At 45.8% G+C, this 23,367-nt stretch overlaps 1 protein-coding gene across 4 annotated transcripts in view; it reads right to left on the bottom strand.

Annotated features, from left to right (window-relative positions):
* PIK3C2B (phosphatidylinositol-4-phosphate 3-kinase catalytic subunit type 2 beta) overlaps positions 1 to 11,806 on the bottom strand; it is a 71,159-nt gene extending 59,353 nt beyond the window's left edge. For 3 of the 4 annotated variants that reach the window (XM_050762215.1, XM_050762241.1, XM_050762259.1), the window contains exon 1: positions 11,350 to 11,806. The gene's annotated coding sequence lies outside the window, so the exon portion shown is untranslated. Of the gene's footprint in view, positions 1 to 10,930; positions 11,117 to 11,349 lie in introns of those variants that run through there. The other variant, XM_050762230.1, reaches the window with a different exon arrangement.
* Positions 11,807 to 23,367: the final 11,561 nt, after the last annotated feature.

The raw sequence follows: 23,367 nt of genomic DNA, 5'->3' as shown, positions 1-23,367 counted from the left end.
ATTGGGGGTGCCTTTCTCTTCCTCCTGCTTTCTCTCTCTTCTGCTTCCATCCGAATTCAAGATCCTCAGAAAGGCCAGGCACAGTGGCTCACACCTGCAATCCCAGAATTTTGGGAGGCTGAAGCAGGATGATCGCTTGAGCCCAGAAGTTTGAGGCCAGCCTGGGAAACACAGTGAGACTCCACCTTTACAAAAAACACAAAAATTAGCTGGGTGTAGTGGCATGTCCCAGTAGTCCCAGCTACTTGGGAGGCTGAAATAGGAGGATCAACTGAGCCATGATTGAGACACTGCACTCCAGCCTGGGTGACAGAGGGAGACCCTGTCTCAAAAAAAAAAAAAAAAAAAAGATCTTCAGAAGCCCTCCCTGGTCAAGCCTTCCAGTATCTCCCTACTTTTATTCTCAGTGTCTCCTTAATACCCTAATACTCCGTGTTTCACACTGATAAAAATGGTGGCCCTGTCGCCTGGGGAACAAGAGCAACACTTTTGCCTTAGACATTAACTGACTATTTTTGCATCTCTGTGCATGGAGTGGTTATGGGTCATGGAGATTTTGAAAAAATAAAGTGACTTTAGCGAGGCAGAGAAGTACAGAGCAAAGAATCGTATCAATTAGTTTTGATATTGTTTTGTACATGCCCTGATGCCTTTCTCCGATCTCTTATCCCCCAGTTTGCACAGGAAGGTCCCAAGGGAGACAGATCTCCCTAAGACAGAACCTAAGTCTACACTAAGCAAAGGGGACGCTCAGCAGAAGGGTGAATGACCCGGCACAGTATAGCACACTCACATTCCACCAGCTCCTTGCCCATGTGACCCTCGCCCAGGGTCTCCCAGGGTAGCAACAGTCAGAAGTCATTCCCAGCAGATATTCACTGACTGCTTCGGCTGGATGAGCGGCCAGGGTGTGACTGTGCAAGCATCCTGTGCCAACAATCTGCAGGAACTGTGTCAAAACACCTTTCCTGTGTAGGTGCCATTTCAAGGTCTGTGAAACTAGTACTGTCGCAACAGGAGTGAGGGAATTATACTTTGTGCTGGTGAAAGGGAAAGAGAAGGGAGGCAGAGAAGTGGGGAGACAGGAGGGAAGACTACCTGCATATGAGCATCACAGAAATAGAAGGAAGGAAACATACCTTTTTTCCCCCCTCTGGTATTTTGTACCAGGTACTGTCCTATTTAGTCCTCACAACAATCCTCAAATGTGGATGTTATTATCCTTCTTTTATGGAAGAGGAAAGTAGAAAACAGGAAAGGGATGTAATAATTGGCCCAAAGGTCACACAACTTGTAAATGATAGAATCAAGAGTTAAACTGAAATGTGTGTGACCCCAAACTTCATAGTCTTTTTCCCATCCTGTTGTGGAAACCCAGGCACATCACATTTGATTAAGTGTTTAAGCTGATGTTGGTGATTATTCTGGAACACCTCTATGCTCTCCACACCCCCATCCCAGGACATTTCACTCTCCCAGGCCACTCAAAAAAATAAACATAAAAATAAATAAACAAGCAAAGCGAACAAACACACCCCACGGTTTGGTAGAGGAGAGAACCAATGAGCAACGGGGATTGTGTGAAGTCATACAGCTCGTCAGTGATAGAGGTGAGATCAGAAGTGGGAGTTCAGGTCCTTAGACTTCCTCTCAAGTGCTCTTCCCAGGCTGAGCCATAACCAGTCTCTTTTTTTTTTTTTAATTTTAAGAGACAAGGTCTCACTCTGCCATCCAGGTTGGAGTGAAGTGGTGTGATCACGGATCACTGCAGCCTTGACCTCCCAGTCTCAAGCAATCCTCCCACTCCAGTTTCACAAGTGGCTGGAATTACAGAGGTAAAGCCATTGTACCCAACTATCTCTCCCACTCTTAAAATCCTTCAGGAGAGGAAATCCCCCAGCCTTCCTGATCTAATCTCTCTTAAATTGGTCCATTCCTTTCCAAGCCTCTGATGACTTTCATTAAGTGAAATAACCTAGCCGGGCGCGGTGGCTCAACCCTGTAATCCCAGCACTTTGGGAGGCCGAGACAGGCGGATCACAAGGTCAGGAGATCAAGACCATCCTGGCTAACACGGTGAAACCCCGTCTCTACTAAAAAATACAAAAAACTAGCCGGGCGCGGTGGCGGGCGCCTATAGTCCCAGCTACTCGGGAGGCTGAGGCAGGAGAATGGCGTGAACCCGGGAGGCGGAGCTTGCAGTGAGCTGAGATCCGGCCACTGCACTCCAGCCTGGGCGGCAGAGCGAGACTCCGTCTCAAAAAAAAAAAAAAAAAAAAAAAAAAGTGAAATAACCTATAAAAAGCATATATTGGGCACCAAAAATTTTGTTATTCCTTTCTTTTACCTCAATGATTATTCTCTTACCTGAAAAATTATTTTATTGGGCACTAAAAAAAATTATGATTCCTTTTTCTCACCTGAATGATTGAGACAGACCACTAACTAGTCTGTTTCCTTGCTGACCCCCCTAAAGTTTCTGCCCTCCACTGCCAGGATAATCTTCCTACAGGGCAGCTCTGATCAGATCATGTCATTCTTCTTTCCTTTTTTTTTTTTTTTTTTTTTTGAGACAGGGTCTTGCTCTGTCACCCAGACTGGAGTGCAGTGGCAGGATCTTGGCTCACTGCAACTTCCACCTCCCAGGCCCAAGCGATCCTCCCATCCTAGCCTCCTGAGAAGCTGAGACTACAGACGTGGTTGCCACCACACCTGGCTAACTTTTTGTCTTTTTGGTAGAGATGGGGTTTCACCATGTTGCCTAGGCTGATTTCGAACTCAAGTGATCTGCCCACCCTGGCCTCCCAAAGTGCTGGGATTACAGGCGTGAGCCTCCGCACCCTTTTATTCATGGGGGATGTGTGATGGCTTTAATATAAGAACAGTACCTGCACATCCCCCATGAATGAAAGTGACTTTGCTCTTTTCAACATTGTTATCATTTTTAATGTGCTCTACTGCATTTATGTGCATTCTGCTTTGGATTATCCCTACTAATGATTAGAATAAAAATAATAGCTTTTATTTGTATAGGTATTTATAGTTACAAAGCACTTTTATAGACATTAGCCCACTAATCTTAAGAATAAGGCCAGGCATGGTGGCTCATGCCTGTAATCCCAGCACTTTGGGAGGCCGAGGTGGGCAGATCACCAGAGGTCGGGAGTTCGAGATCAGCCTGGCTAACATGGTGAAATCCCGTCTCTATTAAATATACAAAGTTAGCTGGGTGTGGTGGTGCACACCGGTAATCCCAGCTACTCGGGAAGCTGAGGTAGGGGAATCGCTTGAACCTGGGAGGCAGAGGTTGCAGTGAGCTGGGATGGTGCCACTGCACTCCAGCCTGGGTGACAGAGTGAGACTCAGTCTCAAAAAAAATAAAAAGAATAAAGACAGCTGGGTGCGGTGGCTCACGCCTGTAGTCCCAGCACTTTGGGAGGCTGAGGCAGATAGATCATCTGAGGTAGGGAGTTCAAGAATAGCCTGGCCAACATGGTGAAACCCTGTCTCTACAAAAATACAAAAAGTAGCCAGGCATGATGGCAGGTGCCTGTAATCCCAGCTACTTGGGAGGTGGAGGCGGGAGAATGGCTTCATCCTGGGGGACGGAGGTTGCAGTGACCCAAGATTGCACCATTGCACTCCAGCCTGGATGACTGAGGGAGACTCCATCCCAAAAAAGAAAAGAAAAAGATTACCTCTTATTTATTTATTAACACAGTTACCAACACATCTTTTAAGTAACATCCTTCATTTTTTGTTTGGTTTTTTGTTTGTTTTTGAGATGGAGTCTCGCTCTGTCACCCAGGCTGGAGTGCAGTGGTGCAATCTCCACTCACTGCAACCTCCACCTCCTGGATTCAAGCAATTATCCTGCCTCAGCCTCCATAGTAGCTGGGGTTACAGGCACACGCCACCAGGCCCCGTTAATTTTTGTATTTTCAGTAGAGACGCGGTTTCATTATGTTAGCCAGGCTGGGCTTGAACTCCTGACCTCAGGTGATTCGCCCTTCTCAGCTTCCCAAAGTGCTGGTACAGGCGTGAGCCACTGCACCCAGCCTTCTTTGTTTTTTAAAGAGACAAGGTCTCACTCTGTTGCCCGGGCTGGTTGTGCAGTGGCTCAATCATAGCTCACTGTAACCTCAAACTCCTCAGGTCAAGTGATCCTCCCACGTCAGCCTCTGAAGTAGCTAGGTCTACAGGTGCACACCACCATGCCTGGCTGATTTTTCAACTTTTGTACAGATAAATCTCGTTTCATTGCTCAAGCTGAACATTCTTACTTTTATCATTTCAACATGTACCTACAAACACCTCATTACGTACAAAACATTCTTTTCCACTAAGCCTTTAAACCGCATGGATTACCTCGTATTTATCTTTGTCTCCCCAAGGATGCTTAGCACAATGTTTTACACGAAGTACATGCTCAGTACAGAACCGTTAATACTGTGTTCTCAGAGTGGTCTGACCAACCCAGAGGAGACGAGTTAACAGCTCCTCGTCATAGGATCAGAGGTTCGGAAGCTGTTTGAGGAATGCAAAATTGTGATGTATTTTTCCAGGTAGACACCCCATAGTATTTATCAGATTCTTAGAGTCTAAAGATCTCCAAAACAATAAACACCACAGTTCTAGTTTCTATAATCTCTAGGAAATGCTGCCTAAGACTGTATATATATAACTCTTGGGGCACCTTATCACAATCGATTCATATTGAGCTTATAGGATGACCCCATTCCATGAAGAAACTCATCCATTTACCTGCATTTTGGGTAGGAGCAGGGGTACGATGTGGTTCCTTCAAGGTCAGGGACCACACTCAATTCAAGGTTGTATTCCTAGAATTTAGCACAAAACTGCTCTTGAGGAATAATAATTACAAGAACCATGAGCTGCTGAGTCACCATTTATATGCATCAGGCACTGCTCTAAGTAGTTCATTAATTGACTCATTTCATTTTACAACAAATTTTGTCTGGTATTATTTCCCCCATCTTACATATGAAAAAAGTGATGCACAGATAAATTAAGTAACTTTTCCAAGATCACACAGTTTGTAAGTGGTGGAGCCAGGCTTTGAACCCAAGTAACCTGGCTCCACAGCCATACTCTTAACCATGTGCTGAACTTGCACTGCCCTTCATTTGATGAATGAATGAATCAATGTAAGAATGAATGAGCAGAGGCACTGAAGATGTTTTTGTTGAATGAACAATTAACCAATCATTAACTAACCCACCTTTTGTCTCTACCCTGTATAATCTACAGGATTATCAGAACAGTCCTTCTCAAACTTTCCTTGCGTTCAACTAGAGAATCTCTCTAAGTAATTCCCTATCTATCAGTATAGAATTCCTGTCAGTAACATTAAAAAGTTTGGTTTAATTCTCAGTGAACTACTCTTAGTGAACTAAGAACTATGAGTGAACTAAGTTTTCTCAGAACACCAAGCACTAGGCAAGGGTTTTCCCTGTCCTCTTCACTGCTGTGCATGTACAGCAGTGTCAGTGCACAGTCAATGTACAACAGTGGAATGAATGCCCAAAAGATAAAATGCAAACTCCTTCAATGGCTCTGGCCAGATTAAACTGCTTTCAGTTCACCTCGTTCACCACACTCCATTCCCCATCCTGCCCCAATTCCTACTTACTGTTCAGATCTCTGCAAACACTTTCCTCCAAGAAGTCTGACCATCAAAAAGGCCCCACAATATGAGTTCACAAGGCAACCCATGTTTCCCCCACTCAATGACTTCAAAGTACCTAAAGTCACTAGTAAACAATCAAGATGTTTGTCAAATTAATGAATAAATGAATGAGTTCCTTTTTAACATGATTTGATAGATTTAAACCCTTGTGATCCTATCCTCTTCCAGAAACGACTTTAAGAACCACTTGTACTGGCTCATGGGGAAGCTCCATCTCATTCAGGACTTGAGCCTCATAAATATTTTTCTTTTCTCACAGGCCCCTTCAGTGTAGCACAGAAGGAACGCAGGTTCTAGAGGTTTCCTGACCTAGACTCAAACTTTGGCTCCTCTCAAATTAATTGTGCAACCTTTTTTTATTATTATTATTTTTAGAGACAGGGTCTCACTCTGTCACCCAGGCTAGAGTGAAACCTGGATGCAATCAGAGTGGTGCAATTATAGCTCACTGCAGCCTCAAACTCCTGGGCTCAAAAGATCCTCCCACTTCAGCCTCCTGAGTAGCTGAGACCACACACCCTGATTTTTTTTATTTTTATTTTTAGTAGAGACAAGGTCTCGCTATGTTGCCCAGGCTGGTCTCGAACTCCCGGGCTCAAGTGATTCTCCCATGTCAGTCTCCCAAGTGCTGAGATTACAGCATAAGCCACTATTCCTGGCCCCTATCTTTTAATTTTTAAAAAATCTGCCTCCTTAAAGTCTAGAGTGAAAATCTAATATCTCTGGCTATAATGTTCTTCTCCCAGGATCCCAAAACAACCCATTTGCAAACCACCTCCCTTTTCCTGGTCAGAATTGAATCTACTCTACTGGAGCTTGCAGTCATATCAATTTCTTTCACTCTCTGGGAGACACACAGCAAGGCGAGTCAGGAATGGGACAAACGCTCTGCTTTCAGAAAAGGAGGGCTGTTAGGGAGATGTCAACAGTTGAAGGGCTCCATCATTATTACTATCTGGGCTTTGGTTACACAGGCCTTACTTCTGCTTCGGGACTACAGTGAACCTCTCTCTTCTTCCTTCTCTATACCCTGAGGGTCTCTGCCCCCCAAAGCACAAATGTCTTCTGATGCTTTAGTCTCCTTAAACAGGGTGATGATTTGGGGTGAGTGAATTCCATTCCAATGTCCCAATGTCTTGGGGAAGTAAATTTCCCAAAAACAAAGCCACTAATTGGGTCGGCACGAAACTCCAAAGTGCGGCAGGACAGGTCCTTTCATGGGTCATGTTGTGATCTGCGGGGTAGGCATTCACTTCCCGCATTGCTACTGACTGTATGACCTTGAGAAAGTCACTTTTTCTCAGGGAAGTGATGACCCAGGTCCTTTCCAATTTTGATACTCTATGTGATCATACAAAATGCAAGAACAAGCTGGGAGAAGTGGCTCATGCCCGTAATCCCAACACTTTGGGAGGCTGAGGTGGGAGGATCACTTGAGACCAGAAGTTCAAGACCAATCTAGGCAACATAGAAATCCTGTCTCACGGGCGGATCACGAGGTCAGGAGATCAAGACCATCCTAGCTAACCCGGTGAAACCCCGTCTCTACTAAAAAAAAAAAAAATACAAAAAAAACTAGCCGGGCGAGGTGGCGGGCGCCTGTAGTCCCAGCTACTCGGGAGGCTGAGGCAGGAGAATGGTGTAAACCCGGGAGGCAGAGCTTGCAGTGAGCCGCGATCTGGCCACTGCACTCCAGCCTGGGCGACAGAGCAAGACTCCGTCTCAAAAAAAAAAAAAAGAAATCCTGTCTCAACAGAAAAAGGAAAAAAAGGCAGCGGTGGCTCAAGCCTGTAATCCCAGCACTTTGGGAGGCCGCGACAAGGTCTCGAGACCACAGTGCCCCGTCTCTACTAAAAATACAAAAAATTAGCCTGGGCGCGGGTGGCGGGCGCCTGTAGTCCTAGCTACTCAGGAGGCTGAGGCAGGAGAATGGCCTGAACCCAAGGCGGAGCTTGCAGTGAGCCGAATCGCGCCACTGCACTCCAGCCTGGGCAACAGCGTGAGACTCCTGTCTCAAAAAAAAAAAAAAAAAAAAAGAAAAAGGAAAAAAAAAAAAAAAAAAAGAATAGTCCCTCAAGTTTCATTTTATAAAACAGATGCAAAATAAAGCAGATATGAAAACACCAAAACAAGAAATCTGCCTTAATTTCCCCAGGATCCTCCAAGTCCCTAAACCTTCTATTAGTGCTGCTCCGAAGGCAGCAATATGACTTGATCAGATTATCCCACATCTCCTCCTTCCTTGGAAGGTAGAGATAGAAATAAAAATGCATAGAAAAGCAGATGAGGCCCAGACAAATTTATTATGCCTACATGCCCATGAGATGTCCCAGGCTGGTGACGTCTCATGGGCATTCAAGGAATCCATTAAGAATGAATTCTGAGGCTGGACATGGCAACTCACACCTGTAATCCCGGCCCTTTGGGAGGCTGAGGCAGGCGGAACACATGAGAGGTCAGGAGTTCGAGACCAGCCTGGCCAACATGGTGAAACCCTGTCTCTACTAAAAATACAAAAAATTAGCCAGGCATGGTGACACACGCCTGTAATCCCAGCTACTCAGGAGGCTGAGCCATGAGAATCCCTTGAACCTGGGAGATGGAGGTTGCAGTGAGCCGAGATGGCACCACTGTACTCCAGTCTAGGTGACAGAGCGAAACTGTCTAAAAAAAAAAAAAAAAAAAAAAAAAAAAACCACGAATTCTGAGGCTGGACACAGTGGCTTATGCCTATAATCCTAATACTTTGGGAGGCCAAGGCAGGAGGTTCCTTTGAGACCAGCCTGGGCAACATACTGAGACTCCATCTCTACAAAAAAATTTAAAAATTAGCCACATACAGTGGTGCATGCCTGTAGTCCCAGCTACTCAGGGTGGGAGCTGAGGTTGAAGGATCATTTCAGCCCACTGCACTCCAGCCTAGGCAACAGGGAGAGACCCTGTCTCAAAAACAAACAAAAAGAATGAACTCCACAATTTTACTGTTCCTTTCTGTTCTCCCAAGACCCAATATTTCTCTGAGTAGCACTGAGGCTATGAGCACAGGGTATGGAGTGAGACTGCTTGCTTCAAATTCCACCTCTATCATGTACTAGCTGGCTGACATCAGTGAGTGTTAGAGATTACATTACTTGCCAGCTCAGCGTTCTCCTGTCTATAGGCAGTAGCCAGTCTTTGGAAGGTGTTTATCCCTCCTCAATTCCTACAAATATCATGAGGCAGCCTCTCCTTCTCTCCCAGTTCCCATCCTGCCAACACTATTTAAAGAAAAATACCCAAGGAATATAGCAGTTACCTTGGTATTGTCACATTACTCTTTCCTGAGCAGGAAAGAAAAGGTCCCAAAACATTCCTTGCTCCATGTGGCCCTCAGATCCCACCCTATCCCCATCCCTGACAGTTCTCCCTCCCTTACGAGGAAGGCTAAACCCAGTATGAATAATCATTTGTAAAGTATTCTGTAGTTTTCAGGGTACTTTTGCACACATGATTTTGTTTAGTTCTTGGTAAGCAGTATTTGATTATCAATTCTGTGAGCCAAGGCTACTCCCCCACCTCCATTTTACAAATAAACAAACTAAATCTTAGGTCCACAAATTGTCTGTGCTCACACAGCTAAAAAGAAAGTCACACCAAGACACTGTTTTCTCTACTACTTCACATTATGATGTCCAAGTTCACATCCTGAGAACATGAGGAGCCTGAAACTTACGGCTAGTTACAAGCCACTAAAAGGAACACAGACCTCCTCATTTTTCTACCCACTGGCCCAGGCAGGGCTATCCAGGCTGAAGGACCACAGACATGATACAGATGCAAAGCACCAGGCAACAGGAGTGGGGCAGCACCAAGAGAGGACCAAAGGCCCACGAGGGTATAGAGTATCTGCCAGAGCATACTAGGTCATGACAAAGACCAAAGGCATTCCAGACCACCAAGGAAGTTCAAAGGAGCTCCCCCAGAAACAGCCCAAGTCCCCAGATAAACTGACCCTTCCTCACCCAGCACACCCCTTGGCCCTTTCTCACTCATGCTTCCAGTGGAGAAGGAAATGGACAAGCAGCCAGGCCTGAGAGATTGATCAGATTCAGCTATACACACTTAGCAGGAAGCTCAAAGCCATGGAAATCAAACCTCAGGCTCTCCCAAAGGCCAAAGGAGAGGTAGCCACAGCCCGGGTCTAGGGCTCCAGCACAGAGCCACCATCTCTTCAGACGCTGGTTGCCAAGCAGAGGTATAAAATGTGCCTCGACTTAATTTTTCTGTGGACACAACCTCAAGATGGGACCGCCAGACTCTGGAGGAGCTGGGATTCCAAAGGCTCACTGCCTCTCTGCTCTGGGATCGGCAGCTGGAGTTGGGGAGAGGGAAGTATTTTGGGGTCGGCGTTGCCACCCGCTGGGCCATTTCTCTTCCTAATATCTTCCCAAGGCCTAATGCAGCAACAGAGTAAGTTTTCATTCAGCACTGATTCAGGATTGGAATTTAGTGCAAATTGCTTACATCTGCCTGGCCATATCCCAAATAGGTAGTTTAGAGCACGGAGGAGGGGCAGCATTGGCCCACTTCTCGGAGCCCGGGTAGCTGCCTGCTAAAGAATCTGGTGCCATGCTGGGACCAGCCAGCCCAGGGTACAAAACTCTCCAACAGAGTTGAGAAAAAACAGCCCAAGAGGGCTGCCAGAGACAATACAGCGATTCCATCCCACGCATGATTGGAAGGACTGGGGCAGGGAAGCTACGAAGACCCCAGAAGCGGGTGGAGATGAAGAGAAAGCAGGCCTGAAGGAGCAAGAGCAATGGCAGATCTCTCACACACACACACACACACACACCCTCTTCAACATCAGCCAACTAGGGTGTGTGCACTAACCTCATACATTTGGTAACCTCTTCCCACAACCCAGGAGCCTGCCAAGCCCCTGGGATCCCCACCCTACTCCACCCCACACCAGCTTGGCAGCCTTGCTTGCGCTTCCTGCTGCGATTGCTCCTCCAACATCAAAGTCACCGCTGTCGGGAGCTGAAAATGAGAGACAAGTATAGGCCAGGAGAGCAGCGCCTTCTCCCAGCACCGGCGAACTCAGGCCTGAGGGTCCCTCTCCCTCTTTCAAGCTTTCAGTCTCCTTCTGCTGCAGTATCCTTATAAGGGAGAATCCAATTCTACCCTCCGCCCGGCTAAGAAATGTACACATTCCCCAGGCAAATGCCGACTTCTCACCCAGTCCACAGAAGGCACTAACCCCATCACAGGACAGGTTTTGCTTTTTTTCTCATCTTAAATAAACAAACCCCAAAGCCATTGGCTGGTTCAGATCGCCCTGCAGCTGGGAGCCAGGAAGTGTGTTTAGCTAGAAGGGGGTGGGGACGCGGGTGCCTGGAGCCCCAGAGGCCCTGAAGCTGCTGGAGTGGAGTGGGGTGGGGTGGGGTGAGGGGCAACCTGCTCTGCGCGGCGGGCAGGAGCTCAGGCTCCCACGGCGTACGCCGCTCAGCCCGCCGCCAGGAACCCTCGGCTGCTTCCATTGTTGCACCTCCGCTGTTGCCATGTTGGAGGGAGAGCCCCCTGACCTCGGCTGCCTCCACTCTGGGGGCACTTTGCAGACCCCGGGGCCGATGCTACGCGCAGGGTGCGTGTCCTACCTGCGCTAGCTGCTGGCTCTGCTGCAACACCCGACGTGTCTTGTGCCCGGCGACGTGGGCTGCTCGCTCCGCGCCTCACGGGCTCGCTCTGCGGCTCCAGGCGCCTCTTGCACCAGCGCGAGAGGAGCTGGCCGGCCGCACGCCGCCTGCTCCCGGGCCGCTGCCCTCTCCAGGCTCCGCACAGACCCTAGGCTCGAAGGGGCAGAGGGAGAGGTAGCAAAGAGGGCAAGGACCAGCTTGGGGGGGTGGGGAGGGGTGCTCTCCACCGAGAGCGTGCGCGAGCTCGCAGAGTCAGGCCACCCCGGGTGAGACAATAGCGGGAGCAGCGGGCGAGAGAGGGGAAGCCATCTCCCGGACACCAGAAGCACTGCACAGCGAAGCGAGGCTCGGCCAGACCCTGCCTGGACAGGCAGCCACCCGGCCGCCGGCTCCAGCCGCAGCGCCGAATCCGCCGCGAGCCGGAGGGCGGGGCGGCTGCTGGAACCCGGCCGTCCTTCGCCTCTCCCCTCCCCTTCCCCCTCCTCTTCTCCTCTCCTCTCCTCTCCTCCTCTCCCCTCCGACTCCCTCCCCATTTGCAATTGCGTAGGGGAAGAGAAACGCGCTGGCGTCAAGTTGTGCTCTGCAACCCAAGAGCCAGGATTTCCACTCCCCACTTGGGTGAGGGTTTTTGCGGATGGTCGTTACTTTCCCCTGCTGGAACCTTGGCTTTGGGTCAGAGGAAAGCGCAATCATTCTGCTAGAAATGACGGTGCTGAGGTCTAGTTATCCGCTTCAGGAATTTCTACCATAATTACGGTAGCGATGTTCGGGGGATCCCCTACCTTGAGGGTTAGGTGGGGGTAGAGACAGGCTGTCTCCGGGCTTTACACGCTCAGTGTCATTCGTCTTTCTGTCTCCTTCCTTCCTCCCTTTCTGGAAGGGGAGTCTCGTTTGTTTTTGTATTCGCCCAGGTGGATCTTCCGAGCTGCGATCCAGAAAACAGCAGTCAGCCTAAGTGGGGAGGGAAGATAGAAGATCCTTCAACCCAACTAGGGTAGTGGGGGGGGAAAAAAAAACCTTTCATACAATATGTTATATTTAAATTTTCTACTCTAAATACCTTTCTTCCAGCAGTGGTCTCTGGAAGAATTTTCCTAAAGGCTCCACCCAAAAGAAACCATGAGTTGGCCAGATCCTCCTTTGCATTTCGTTTGCATTGTACCAACGATCACTGATCTCAAAGTATATTTTCCTAAAAACGTGAATCGTGTTTTCCTCCACTGCCCTCATTTCTTCTTTCTTTCTCGACAGACTATGAAGATTAACACCTGATTCTCACTCAGCCTCTCAAGTAAAACCATGATTAAATAAATTTGTTATACTTTTCTCTTGTTAACTTGTCTTTTGTTACAGAAGTGTTGGCTATGACTCTTATGATGGGGAGGAAAGGGATCACCCCCCTTTCTGCTCCTACAGTGCCTTCTGTACCCAATGCTTGTGACTGGGTAGTCCACTTCACCCTCTGAATATCAAGAGTAGCGTCCTCACCTATCACGCAGGGCTGTCGTAATGATCAAAGGAGAGAATCTAGGTGAAACATCTTGATAATTAACTGAAGGCAGCTTGGTCTACACATATGTCATAATGTATATGATGCTACTCCTGATCTCAGGAGCCACAGGGGTTAAAAAATGTGTCCATGCACGTATTCACCACTTGTTCACCATACAAATATTTATGACAGCTTACTGTGTGTCTATCATCAGGTCAAGCTCAGGAGCCTGAGAGAACGCAGTGTTACAGGGGTCACTGGTCGTTCTATGCTGCTGGGGTGAAAAGTCTGAAGGAAAGAACTAACAGGAAGTAGGCCTGGGTAGCTGAGTGGATGATCAGATCACAGGCTTTATCATGCATTTTGGTAAGGAAAAAATTGAGTAAAGAGAAACCAGGGCATGCCAAAAAGTTTAGCTGCTGTAGGTGACAGAGAACCTGCTATGCACAAATGGAGCTGGCAAGTAGCGTGACCGGAAAAAAACTTCCTGGCATATTATAGAGAAGGATTTGGAGGATGCACTGCATGTCTCCCCTGTGCCCCTCCAGATCTTCCTGGCCCTCTGGCTTCCTAGACGGGGTTGGCCAATGGGAGCCATGGCTGAAGACTGAATAAGGAGGGAGGTCAGGGGAAACCGGATATTTATTCTTCAGGATTCCTCTCTTTGGGGTCACAGTGCACTGGCTGCCACCCTCAACCAAAGATCACAGCTTCTACGGGTGGTTCTCCCCTCCCTCTCTCTTTTTTTTTTTTTTCTTGAGAGGGAGTCTTTGTCACCCAGGCTGGAGTGCAGTGGCTCACTGCAACCTCTGCCTCCTGAGTTCAAGCGATTCTCCTGCCTCAGCCTCTTGAGTAGCTGGGACTACAGGCGCATGCCACCACACTCAGCTAAATTTTTTATTTTTTAGTAGAGACAGCGTTTCACTGTGTTAGCCAGGATGGTCTCAATCTCCTGACCTGGTGATCCACCCTCCTCAGCCTCTCAAAGTGCTGGGATTACAGGCGTGAGTCACTGTGCCACTCTCTTGATTCAGGAAATCACTCCCCTCCTTTGATTTTTCGGGCCTGGGGGTGGAAACATGGATTTGCTAATGGCCCTAGTAGATTGTACATTATTTCTTGTGGTTTTTAAAATTGTCTCCTTATTTTTTAACTTCTCCTGAAATTACCCCTCAAGTGCAGTGTGCCATTTGCTTTCTGCCAGGACCTAATAACACAGCTTAGGAGTGCGGCCTGGGAGCTCAACGGAGAAACCATGGCTACCTTCCAGGTGGGAAATCAGGGAACCTCAAAACAGTGCCAGAGTTGTGGCAGTGGGGATGAAAAAACTAGGCGGATACAAGAGATACTTATTAAGAGAAATCAATAAAATTTGATAAATATGTAAAATGTAGGAAATTAGGGAAGAGGAGGACTCTGGAATTATTCCCCATTTGAAGCTTTAGAAATTGTTGGCAGGTGGTACCATTCCCTAAGTTAGTGACAATTAGTAAGACAGGGCCCAGGTGTTGGCAGAGGGATCTTGCACTTAATTTTGAACATGTTGGGTTTGAGGTATCTGTGGAATGTCTAGATGGGGATGTCTAGTAGACAGCAAACTGATGAAACTAAACTCAAATTGGGGTGTAGATAAGTGATAGCAGCTTTGGATTCTGTAGGTTATAGGTGGTCAGTGAAGTTATAAGCCTGTACGAGGTCGTCCAGATGGGCATAAGGAGGAAAGAAGAAACAATCAGAGAGGTAAGAGAAAAACTGGAGGCCACAGAGTGTCAGAAACTAAGGTGGGAGAATCTCAGAAGAGAATGACTGGATAACAAGTGCAGCAGGAACCTCCAGGAGGGTAGGGCTGGAAAATGCCCTTTGGATGGACAAGAAAGTCACTGGTGCTCATGGAGTAAGAGTGGTCATAGTTAAACCAGCCTCCAGTGGGTTCTAGGCCTAATTCATTCCCTGATTCAAAGGTGGTACTCAATAAATTCTTGGTCAGTAAGTGAATGAATGAACCTGGATCTAGAATAAAAGAGACATGCTTTTTCTAGAAGCTTGGCAACTTAAGACAAGGAGAAATATAAGGCAGTGGGTACAAGGGAATGCAGGATCAAAGGGGAGATTTTTGTTTTTTCTTTTTAGGATAAGAAAGGCTTAAGCGTGTTCATATGCTGAAGAGTAAGACCAAGGAGAGCGAGATCATGAATAGGAGGGACTTGGGACCCAGGCATATGAGGTGGAGCTGCCTCTGATATCTTTGAGAGGAAGGCTGTACAAAAGCAGAGGCATTTGTAGACTGGTAAAGAGACTAGAACTTGAGACTAGATGTTGAGAGGACTGGTTGCTGTCTGGTAGTCTCTAAGCAATCTCCTGAGAGAAAGGGGCTCAAGATGAGGTTAAAGGCTTAAAGAAAGTGGTTAAGGTTGCCAGGCACGGTGGCTCACGCCTATAATCCCAGCACTTTGGGAGGCCAAGGTGGGCGGATCACCTAAGGTTGGGAGTTCCAGACCAGCCTGACCAACATGGAGAAACCCAGTCTCTACTAAAAATACTAAAAGTAGCTGGGTGTGGTGGCGCATGCCCGTAATACCACCTACTCGGGAGGCTAAGGCAGGAGAATCACTTGAACCTGGGAGGCAGAGGTTGCAGTGAGCTGAGATTGTGCCATTGCACTCCAGGCTGGGCAACAAGAGTAAAACTCCATTTCAAAAAAAAAAAGTGGTTAAGGTTAAAATAGAAAGGAATAAGGAATGAGAGTGGTAGTTTCAGAGAGATGAGAGAGAGAATTGTCAGCAGAGTTGAAGATACAGCTGGCATTGGATACTCTAATATGTTGTGGCTATGAATAAAAATATCCGAATGTTTTCATCATTTTCTTCTGCAGCACTTGGAAGCCCAGGTGTAGAACATGAGGCCAGGTTTCCAAGATAGGTACAGTGGAGGCATAAAGGGAAAAGAGGGCACCTGACAAAAGACGAAGTCCTCAAGAAGGGAAGTGAAGCTCAGCAAAGGCTGTGAATCTTGAAGAAGGGGGAGGAAAGGGACTGGGCTACCTCTAGTCTTATTTCCCTTCCAATCTTTTCTCAAGCAACCCAGCCAGGGTGATGTTTCCAAAGCAAACATCTGCTTCTCCTGCTTAAAATCAACTAACATGTAGGACATGGGATTTTTTGACTTTGGTTTTTAAACATCTGTATTCTCAGAGCCTAGAACAATGCCTGGCACTTGTGCTCACAAAATTTTGGGCAGATGAATTAATGGATGATTTTCTCTAACTCTTAAAGTCCAATCTACTAAGGAAACTCTGAATTCTCTCACAGTCAGACCTTGCTTTTCACTCTAGCCTCAGAGAACAAGGACTTTGTCTTGTGCATCCCTGCATCTCCCAAACTGCACCTACCACACAGTATTCAATAAATATGTATTGGATGGCCTCCCACATTCCAATGTAAACTTCATACTTGGGCCTTACAAAACTCCCTACAGTTCCGAAAACACAATATTCTCACCTAAAGGCCCTTCCACACGGTTTCCTGGAAAGAGCCTCCTACCTCCACTCCACCTCTACCCGCTTCCCTTTATGTGGCTGTCTCTCTACATGGTAGGCAGAAAAATGGTCTCCCAAAGGAGGAAATGTCTACTTCCTAATCCCTGGAACCTATGGCTGCATTATTTTACGTGGCAAAAGGATTTTATGGATGTGATTAAGTTAAGGCCCTTGGGAGTGGAAGATTAGCCTGGATTACCCAGGTGGGCCCAATCTAATCACGTCAGTCCTTAAAAGCTGGGAACCTTTCCTAGCTGAAGTCAGAGAGAGACGTGATGATGCAAGAATGGTCAGAAAAATGCAACACTGCTGGCTTGAAAGTTGAAGCATGGAGGTCCTGAGCCAGAGGGTGTGAATGGCCTCTAGAAACTGGAAAGGTCAAAAACAGATTCTGCCCTAGAGCCTCCAGGAAGGAACATGACCCTTCAGATACCTTGATTTTAGCCCAGTGAACCCCATGTTGGGCTTTTGATCTACAGAACTGTAGGATAATAAATTTATGTTCCTTTAATCCACTAAATTTGTGGTCATTTGTTACAGCAGCAGTAACAAACTAATACATCCTACAACAAATTCTCTGCAAAACTTCCCTAGAGTGCCTCCTAAGAGTGTCTAGACATACCCAATAGCTACTTGGATTGTTACACTGATCATGGGTGTTATAATTGCTTGTCCACTTTTTTCTGAATTGTGGAGGGGACAGAAGAGGAGTACAACAGACTGTAAGCTCCTTAAAGACAAGGAATCTCCATTATTTTCACCTTTGAATTTCTAGGCCTAATTCATTGCATGATTCAAAGCTGGTGCTCAATAAATTCTTGGTCAATAAATGAATGGATGAAAACCTGGATCTAGTTTATGGGAAGACAGAGTGACTGAGCCAGAAAATGAAAAGCTTGAGAGTCTAAGATTTCAGTGGTGACTGGGTGTGATGGCTCATGCCTGTAATCCTGGCGCTAGGGGAGGCCTAAGCTGGTGGATTGCTTGAGCTCAGTGGTTTGAGACCAGCCTGGGCAATATGGCAAAACCTCATCTCTACAAAAAACACAAAAAATTAGCTGGGCATGGTGGTGTGTACCTCTAGTCCCAGCTACCCTGGAGGCTGAGGTGGGAGGATCACCTGAGTCCAGGAGGTTGAGGCTGCAGTGAGCCATGATGGTGCAACTGCATGCCAGCCTGGGCAACAGAGTGAGGTCCTATCTTAAAAAAAAAAAAGAAAGGCCGGGTGCGGTGGCTCAAGCCTGTAATCCCAGCACTTTGGGAGGCCGAGATGGGCAGATCATGAGGTCAGGAGATCGAGACCATCCTGGCTAACATGTTGAAACCCCGTCTCTACTTAAAAAATATATATATACAAAAAACTAGCCGGGCAATGTGGCGGGCGCCTGTAGTCCCAGCTACTCGGGAGGCTGAGGCAGGAGAATGGCGTAAGCCCGGGAGGCGGAGCTTGCAGTGAGCTGAGATCCGGCCACTGCACTCCAGCCTGGGCGACAGAGCCAGACTCTGTCTCAAAAAAAAAAAAAAAAGATTTCAGTGGTAATAAGTAGATTACTGGTCAGGGAGCAAATGGCTGAAATCAATGGAAGGAGATGATGATAGAATCTGTTTATCTGTGCTATATTCTCTCATAGCTCTGCTCTAGGCTAGGACTAATCTGTAATACAACTCCAAGCTAATAGTTTGAAAGGCAGTATTTAAAACAATTTTATTTGAAAATCCTTCAGTAGGCTTTCTTCAAAAATATTCAAATATCTTTGAAGATGTTAGAGATGGGGTTGGGGTGCTCTGTAAGTATTTTATGGATAGATTGACTTCTTCAATCCTTTGACTCTTACTGGCTTTGAAATCAGTCCTACTTCTTTCCTATACCTTTTCAATGATCCATGACATTTGAGGGCTGCGTTGTTCAGTGAGTATTTGTTCCAGTATATGAACTCTTGATGTGGTGTGAGATTCTTGGGCTCAGCCAGGCATGGTGGTTCATGCCTATAATTCCAACACTTTGTGAGGCTGAGGCAGGAGGATCCCTTGAGTTAAGGGAGTTCAAAGGTAGCCTGGGCAATATACCAAGACCCCATCTCTACGAAAACATTTTTTTAAAAGAATTCACCAGGCATGGTGGTGCACGCCTATAGTCCCAGCTACTCTGGAGGCAGAGGTGAGAGAATCACTTTAGCCAGGAGATTGAGGCCACGGTAAGCTATGATTGCAACACTGTCTCAAAACAAAAAAACAAAAACAACCTGTACTATGCATCTTCTTAGTACCTTGTGATGGTCTCAGCTCCAAAGACTCTATGCGCTATACTGTGATGATAGAAGACTGGGCCCCAGAGTGGGTAGCTACGACTTGGTGTTGGTTTGGGGAAGTCTGGGAAGGAAGGGTCCACAACTTTCCCCTCTGTGCCTAGCTCACTGCTGTGGAAGCAGTGGGTAATCAGATTGATGGTGACATTTTTTAAACGCAGTGAGTCTGATGAGGAGGGTAAAAAACATCCCTTTAAAAATTATTATAGTAGGGATCAATGAAATGAAAAGGCAACATACAGAATGGGAGAAAATATTTGCAAACCATGTATCTGACCAGGGGTTAATACATAAAATATATAAGGAACTCATACAACTCAATAGCAAAACAAAACAAAAACAAATAACCAGAATTTTTTTTAATGCACAAAGGACCTGAATCAACATTTTCCCAAAGAAGACATACAAATGACCTACAGGTATATGAAAAGGTGCTCGACATCATTAATCATCACGGAAGTGTAAGTCAAAACCTCAATAATGAATATCACTTCACACCTGTAGTGTGGTTATTCTCAAAAAGTCAAAAGATTACAAGTGATGTCGAGGGTGTGGAGAAAAGGGATCCTTGTACACTGTTGGTGGGAATGTAAACTGGTACAGCCATATGGAAAACAGTATGGAGATTCCTTTAAAATATTAAAAATAGAACTACTGTACAAACCAGCAATCCCACTTCTGGGAATATATCCAAAGGAAATGAAATCAGTATGTTAAAGAGAGGCCTGCACCTCCATGTTCATTGCAGCATTATTCACAATAGACAAGATGTGGAATCAGCAGAAGTATCTGTCAACAGGTGACTGGATAAAGAAAATGGGGGCCGGGTGCCGTGGCTCATGCCTGTAATCCCAGCACTTTGGGAGGCCGAGGTGAGCAGATCACCTGAGGTCAGGAGTTCAGACCAGCCTGGCCAAAATGATGAAACCCTGTCTCCATTAAAAATACAAAATTGGCTGGGTGTGGTGGCAGGTGCCTGCAGTCCCAGCTGCTTGGACGGATGAGGCAGGAAAATCACTTGAAACCAGGAGGTGGAGGTTGCAGTGAAGTGAGACCATGCCACTGCATTCCAGCCTGGGCAACAAGAGTGAAAACTCCGTCTAAAAAAAAAAAAAAGAAGAAGAAGAAATAAAGAAAATGTGATACATAAGGAAATCCTGCCATTTGCGACGACGTGGACAAATCTGGAGGACTTTATGCTAAGTGAAACAAGCTAGAAACAGAAGACAAATACTATATTATTTCACTTATATGTGGAATCCAAAAAAGTTAAACTCATAGAAACAGCAGAATGGTTACCAGGGGCTGGGAGGTGAGGGAAACAAATAGATCTTGATCAAAGAGCACAAACTTTCAGTTGTAAGATGAATAAATTTTGGGGATCTAACATACAGTACAGTGACTATAGTTATTAATGATGTATGGTGTACTTGAAATTTGCTAAGAGTATAATCTCAAGTGTTCTCAGCACATACACACACGCACACGCTTTAAAAATAGTGGGAGAAATTTAATTTAAGAACTAGGAGAATCACCAAATATATAGAATCTGTGAGTTTAGCCTGCCCTCTAGTGGGAAAATGAAGTTCAACAGTCTGCATAAAGAAGCTTCAAGAAGCACTCAAGGAAGATTTATGCTAAAGGACAAGATGGCACTTGTGTTTCTGATGCAACATAAATGAAGCAAACAGATTCATTTTATGCTATCTCAGATGGACTTTGCAATGTTAACAAGCCAATCTTTCAATAGCTCGCCATTGCCTGTAGGATAAAATCGTTTGCCTTAGCCTAACGGAAGTGTAGTCTCCAATGTGACCTCACCCCTCTCTATCTCCCTCTGCTCCAACCAGACTAAATTATTCCCCATTCTCTAAATACATCTTGTGGTCCCCACATGCCTTCCAGATTTCCTGTTTTCCTCCCTACTGTGCCTAGCTCACTGCTGTGGAAGCAGTGGGTAATCAGTAAGCAAATTTTTGATTGATTAATCCCATTCAGTTTATTTAATTTTAAAACAGCAGGTTTTGTTATCCCGGAGGAAAGGGAATGTGATGTAACAAAGCCTTGGGGAGGAAAAAACTTGAAGACCCCTTTATCTGTTCTTGCCCTTTGAAGGAGGCCTGGATAGACACCATTTCCTTTCCTTTAAAATTTAAGTGGTATAATTTATTTCCACATTGTATTCATAGAAACAGTGCTGGCAGTTTTTCCTTATCTAACACAGTGGGTGCTGAAAAAAAATGTCTAAATAAATAAATGTCTGTGTTTTGCTCATTATAATTTCTTTATTACACCACTGACAGCTACTTGTTTAGACTTAATTATGATCATGCAGTTTCCCTGCTGAAAACTCAAGGGCCCAGGCACCCTCATTTTATAAACCCTGCTTTCCTGTCCATCTTCATCTGCCGCCACTCCACTTTATGTTGAAATTGTTTGTTTGTGTGTCTTCTTTCCTAGACTGTTAGCAGGACCCATGTCCTACTCATCTCAGACTCTAGGGCTAGCGCAGAGCCTAACCTGTAATAGACGATCAGTAAATGTTTGTTGAATTAAATCACTCCATTCTGGCACATTTTGAGTCTGTTCCTTCTAATCTTATTCACAACGGAAAAAAGTAACAGAATGGTAAAACTTTAGATTTACAGGTTATCTCAGAGGCCATCTAATCAATTTCCCTTATTTTATAAATGTGGAAACCCAGGCCTGCTCAGGATCACACAGTTTGTTGGTCTTTGTTCTATAAGAATCAGACAATAGTAGGAAAGAAAAATTCCTCCAACTGAGACTGAGCTATTTTGTTGTTCATTGTGTTCAGAAGCCACTAGTACCCAGAAACTAAAATAAATTCCCTTATCAGTATTTGAAATTTCATAATCTTGTGTTCCACAACCCATGTGTCAGGGTAGATGAAATTGATTTTAGGTGGCTGGGTGCAGTGGCTCATGCCTGTAATCTCAGCACTTTGGGAGGCCAAGGCAGGAAGATCACCTGAGGTAAGGAGTTCAAAACCAGCCTGGCTAACATGGTGAAACCCCGTTTATACTAAAAATACAAAAAATTAGCCAGGTGTGGTGGCCCGTGCCTATAATCCCAGCTACTCTGGAGGCTGAGGCAGGAGAATCGCTCGAACCCAAGAAGTGGAGGTTGCAGTGAGCCAAGGTCGCGCCATTGTATTCCAGCTTGGGCCACAAGAGCGAGACTCCGGCTCAAAGAAAAAAAAAAGGAGAAAGAAATTGATTTTAGGAGAAACTAGGCTGATCTGGAGATTTGTATTCTTAATACTCTATGTTGCTCCCACTGGTGCACACTGCTTTGGGAGGATTCGTCTTGTGAGTCTGTCTTGAAAACAGCAACTTGAGGCGGGTGCGATGGTTCACACCTGTAATCCCAGCACTTTGGTAGGCAGAGGCAGGCAGATCACCTGAGGTCAGGAGTTCGAGACCAGCCTGGCCAATATGGTGAAACCCCATCTCTACTAAAAAAAATTCAAAAATATTAGCAGGGCGTCGTGGCACGCACCTGTATACTCCCAGCTACTCAGGAGTCTGAGGCAGGAGAACTGCTTGAACTTGGGAGGCAGAGGTTGCAATAAGCTGAGATCCTGCCACTCCACTCCAGCCTGGGTGACAGAGTGAGACTCTGACTCGAAAAAAAAAGAAAAGAAAAGAAAAGAAAAGAAAAGAAAAGAAAAGAAAAGAAAAGAAAACTGCAACTTGCCTGAAACGGGAAGAAAGGCAAAAATTCAATCTAAATTTAAATTAAAGGTCTAAACTCCTTTTCCCACAATCTTAATTCAGACCTTTCCACAATCACGTCTATTTTCTTATAGTATTAGCTCCTCTGTGCATGAATCAAAAGTGTCTTTCCTTCTTTTGTGCTAAGGAATGCTCATCTAACAACTACATCATCTGATGAATGGAAATGTATTTTTCATTAATGGGAGAGATGCTGTAATCTAGTTTGGTAGAATAGTTAAAATTAAGAGACCTTATCAGGGAAGTGATAAATAGAAGGCAGAAGTATAATAAAAAGAGGTTGCTCCCTGGCACAGCTGCAAAGATTGAAAGAAAAAAAAAGAAGAAAGAAAGGAAGGACGGAAAGAGGGAAGGAAAGAGAGGTTGTAACCCCATGTCTAAATTTTGAATATTCATCTTGGTTGCCCATTTTTCTGTCATTTACTACCATTAATTTCCTTTTAGAGAGTTTAGTAAATACTGGTAACTTATCAAACATGAAACAGCTTGAAGAACACATGTTTTAAGTGAATGGAACAAAAAGAAAAGGATAGGAAAATATGTTTTGCTTTATCTCGCTAAAACAAAAAACAAAAAAACACCTTTAATTCTAATTAAAACCTAAATTTAGCTGCTTAAAAGGAAGCAGGCCGGCGCGGTGGCTCACTCCTATAATCCCAGCACTTTGGGAGGCCAAGGTGGGCGGATCACGAGGTCAAGAAATCGAGACCATCGTGGTCAACATGATGAAACTCTGTCTTTTCCAAAAATACAAAAATTAGCTGGGCGTGGGCGCGCGCGCCTGTAGTCTCAGCTACTCGGGAGGCTGAGGCAGGAGAATCACTTGAACCCGGGAGGCGGAGGTTGCGGTGAGCCAACATCGCGCTACTGCACTCCAGCCTGGCGACA

This window comes from Macaca thibetana, chromosome 1 (genome assembly GCF_024542745.1).
Source record: "Macaca thibetana thibetana isolate TM-01 chromosome 1, ASM2454274v1, whole genome shotgun sequence".
NCBI classification, from domain to species: Eukaryota; Metazoa; Chordata; class Mammalia; order Primates; family Cercopithecidae; genus Macaca; species Macaca thibetana.
This window is presented reverse-complemented; position numbering and strand designations above follow the sequence as displayed.